Below are 4,316 nucleotides of genomic sequence, written 5' to 3' on the forward strand. Positions count from 1 at the left end.
CAGGGAGCGTCTGTAAATGAAGGAGAAATGGTGATTGGTCAGGGAGCGTCTGTCAATGAAGGAGAAATGGAGATCAGTCAGGGAGCGTCTGTAAATGAAGGAGAAATGGTGATCGGTCAGGGAGCGTCCATAAATGAAGGAGAAATGGAGATCGGTCAGGGAGCGTCTGTAAATGAAGGAGAAATGGGGATCGGTCAGGGAGCGTCCGTAAATGAAGGAGAAATGGAGATCGGTCAGGGAGCGTCTGTAAATGAAGGAGAAATGGTGATCGGTCAGGGAGCGTCCGTAAATGAAGGAGAAATGGAGATCGGTCAGGGAGCGTCTGTGAATGAAGGAGAAATGGTGATCGGCCATGGAGCGTCTATAAAAGAAGGAGAAATGGTGATGAGTCGGGGAGCGTCTGTAAATGAAGGAGAGATCGAGATAAGTTAGGGAGTATCTGTAAATGAAGGAGAAGTGGTGATGAGTCGGGGAGCATCCGTTGATAAAGGACAAATGGTGATCGGTTTGGGAGCTGCTCCAACCGCCTTGCAATAAATTCCATCATTCCATTTGCTTTCCTGATTGCTCGCTGTACCTGCAAGTTAACTTTCTGTGTTTCTTGTACGAGGACACCCAAATCCCTCTGAACACCAACATTTAATAGTTTCTCACCATTTAAAAAGTATTCTGTTTTTCTATTCTTCCTACCAAAGTGAATAACCTCACATTTCCCCACATGATACTCTATCTGCCACCTTCTCGCCCACTCACTTAACCTGTCCATATCCCTTTGCAGACTCTTTGTGTCCCCCTCACAACTTACTTTCCCACTTAGCTTTGTATCATCAGCAAACTTGGATACATTGCACTTGGTTCCATCATCTAAGTCATTGATATATATTGTAAACAGCTGAGGCCCAAGCACTGATCCTTGCGGCACCCACTGGTTACACTTCTCGGTCATTAATATATCTCAAAAAAGAGTCATGGTCCGAATACCAACCCCTGTGGAACATCACTGTATACTTCCTTCCAGTCTGTAAAACAACGGTTCATCACTGATCTCCACGTTCTGTCTCTCAGCCAATTTTGTATCCATGCTGCCATGGGCTTCAATTTTACCAACAGGTCCATTTGGTGCTACTTTACCAAACGCCTTTTAAATGTCCATGTGCACAACATCGAGTCACTACCCTCATCAACCCTCTCGTTATTTCATTGAAGAACTCAATCAAATTAGTCAGACATGATTTTACTTTTATCAAATCTATATTGACTGTCATTTATTAACCCATGTTCTTCCAAGTGAGAATTAATTTTGTCCCAGATTCTGGTCTCTCGAAGTTTCCCACCACCGACGTTAGGCTGACTGGCCTGTAATTGCCGGGTTTATCCCTCTCCCACATTTATGAACGGGGTGTGACACTTGCAATCCTCCAGTCCTCAGACACCACTCCCACATCCAAGGAGGATTGGAAGATTGTGGTCAGAGCCTCTGCTATCTACACCCTTACTTCCCTCAGTAATCGAGGAGGCATCCCATCTGGACCGAAAGACTTTTTTACTTTGAGCACTGCCAATCTTTTAAGTACCTCCTCTTTATCGATTTTTATCGTCTCCAATATCAGAACGACCTCCTCCTTTCCTGCTAAAATGGCAGAATCCTCTTCTCTTGTGAAGACGGATGTAAAGTAATCATTTAGTGCCTCAGCCATGCCCTCTGCCTCCACAAGAAGATCTCCTTTTTTGTCCCGAATCGACCCCACCCTTCCTCTGACTCCCCTTTTACTATTTGTATGTTTATAAAAGACTTTTGGATTCCCTTTTATGTTTACCACCAATATATTCTCATACTCCCTCTTTGCACCTCTTATTCCCTTTTTTAGATCTCTGTACTTTCTTCGTTCAGCCTGGTTCACGACTGTATTATGAACCTTACATTCCTCATAAGCCTCCTTTTTCTGTTTCATTTTAATCTTTATCTCTTTCGTCATACAGGGAGCTCTAGCTTTGGATGCCCTTCCTTTCTCTCCCGTGGACATCTGTCTACTCTGCACCCAAACCAACTCCTCCTTGAAGGCCTCCCATTGTTCTGCCTGCCAATTTTTGATTCCAATCCACCTGGACAAGATCCCTTTTTAACTCACTGGAATTTGCCCTCCTCCAGTTAAGTATTTTCACATTTGACTGTCCCCTGTCCTTTTCTGTAACTATTCTAAACCTAATGAGATTATGATCACTGCTGCCCCACTGAAACATGCTCCACCTGCCCCACTTCATTCTCCACACCGAGCCCACTGCTGCACTCACACTCTCTCACACTCACTCTCTCACACTCACACTTTCTCACACTCACTCTCACACTCACTCTCACATTCACTCTCACATTCTTCTCTCAACCTTTCACTCACGGTTTAGGCCCACTGAAAGATGATGCGATGGGTTTGGATTTCAGCACAGGGAGGAGGGAGAGTGTGTGGGACGGGGATTTACAGCTTTGAGGAATGAGAGAGGAAGTAATGTTCCATAGAAAGTAAAGTTATCTGATCTGAATTTCTATCCTGTACTTACAGTGATAACTTTTATAAACTCCTTTCACAGGGGAGGATTTGCAGAGGGAAACTCAAATCAAAGATCACGTCAAGATCTGACAGAGTCACTCGATTCATCAGGACCTGAATATCATCGGCCTTTGAATGTGGAAGGAGAAATGTTTGTCTGTTCTATCTGTGGGAGAAGATTTCAAACATCAGTGTGAGTGGGAAAGCACCGAGACACACACACCCGAGTGAGAGTGTTCCAGTGCACTGACTGTGGAAAGAGCTTTAACCAGTTACACAGCCTGAAAAAACATCGCACCATTCACAGCGGGGAGAAACCGTACACGTGTTCTGTGTGTGGACGAGGTTTCAACTGATCGTCCAACCTGGAGAGACACAAGGACACCCGGACCACGGAGAAACCGTGGAAATGTGGGGACTGTGGGAAGGGATTCAATTACCCTTCAGAGCTGGAAACTCATCGACACAATCACACTGGGGAGAGGCCGTTCACCTGCTCCATGTGTGGGAAGGGATTCACTCAGTCATCCATCCTGCTGAGACACCAGCGAGTTCACTCTGATGAGAGACCTTTTAAATGTTCTGACTGTAAGAAGAGGTTTAAAAGGAAAACTATTCTGCTGATGCACCAACGCACTCACACGGGGGAGAGGCCGTTCACCTGCACCGTGTGTGGGAAGAGATTCGCTCAGTCATCCAACCTGCTGTCACACCAGCGAGTTCACACTGATGAGAGACCTTTTAAATGTTCTGACTGTAAGAAGAGGTTTAAAAGCAAAATTGAACTGATGAAACACCAACGCACTCACACTGGGGAGAAGCCGTTCACCTGCTCCGTGTGTGGGAAAGGATTCACTCAGTCATCCGCCCTGCTGACACACCAGCGAGTTCACACTGGGGAGAGACCTTTCAAATGTTCTGACTGTGAGAAGAGGTTTAAAAGCAAATTTAATCTGCTGAAACACCAACGCACTCACACTGGGGAGAGACCGTTCTCCTGCTCTGTGTGAAAGAAGAGATTCACTCGGTCATCCCTCCTTCTGTCACACCAGCGAGTTCACACTGAAGAGAGACCTTTAAATGTTCTGACTGTGAGAAAAGATTTAAAATCAGAAATGATCTGCTGAGACATCAACGCACTCACACTGGGGAGAGACTGTTCAGCTGCTCCGTGTGTGGGAAGGGATTCACTAATTCATCCCACCTTCTGAAACATCCACTTGTTCACACTATTGAGTGACCTTTTAACTCAGTGACTGTGAGAAGAGCTTGAGAAGCAGAAATGAACTGCTGACACATCAACTCACCCACATTGTGGAGAGACTGTTCACCTGCTCCGTGTGTGGGAAGGGATTCACTCAGTCATCACACGTGCTGAGACTCCAGCGAGTTCACATATGACTGCAGGGGTTGGATTCTGCAGTTAATCCCATCCAGGACTGAACCATGTTCATTCTGACAGTTGGGGTTTGTTTCTCCTGATGTTAATAACCCCTATAACTGGGCTAGAGTTTAATATTCTGGATATCTGTTCAATAAATCAGCTTTGTTTTAAACACCTTGTTGTAGATTTTGGCCTTTCCCACCTGAGTGTTTAGCATCACCTGACTGGAGCTCAGAAAGGACAATCTGGGGGGAGGATTGTCCGGTGGGAACAGAACTTCAGCCTGGACACAGTCCTTCAGGGCCACACTGAGAGGGGCAAACGGCACTTTGGTCTTTCTCGTCTCTCTTCACAGACAGAAAAGTCACTGTGTGGCGTCCAGTCTAAAA

General features: G+C 45.7%; 1 pseudogene; it reads left to right on the forward strand.

Annotated features, from left to right (window-relative positions):
• The first annotated feature begins 1,635 nt into the window (after positions 1-1,635).
• Positions 1,636-4,099, forward strand: LOC137319300 (zinc finger protein 271-like; annotated as a pseudogene).
• Positions 4,100-4,316: the final 217 nt, after the last annotated feature.

This window comes from Heptranchias perlo, unplaced genomic scaffold (genome assembly GCF_035084215.1).
Source record: "Heptranchias perlo isolate sHepPer1 unplaced genomic scaffold, sHepPer1.hap1 HAP1_SCAFFOLD_808, whole genome shotgun sequence".
NCBI lineage: Eukaryota > Metazoa > Chordata > Chondrichthyes > Hexanchiformes > Hexanchidae > Heptranchias > Heptranchias perlo.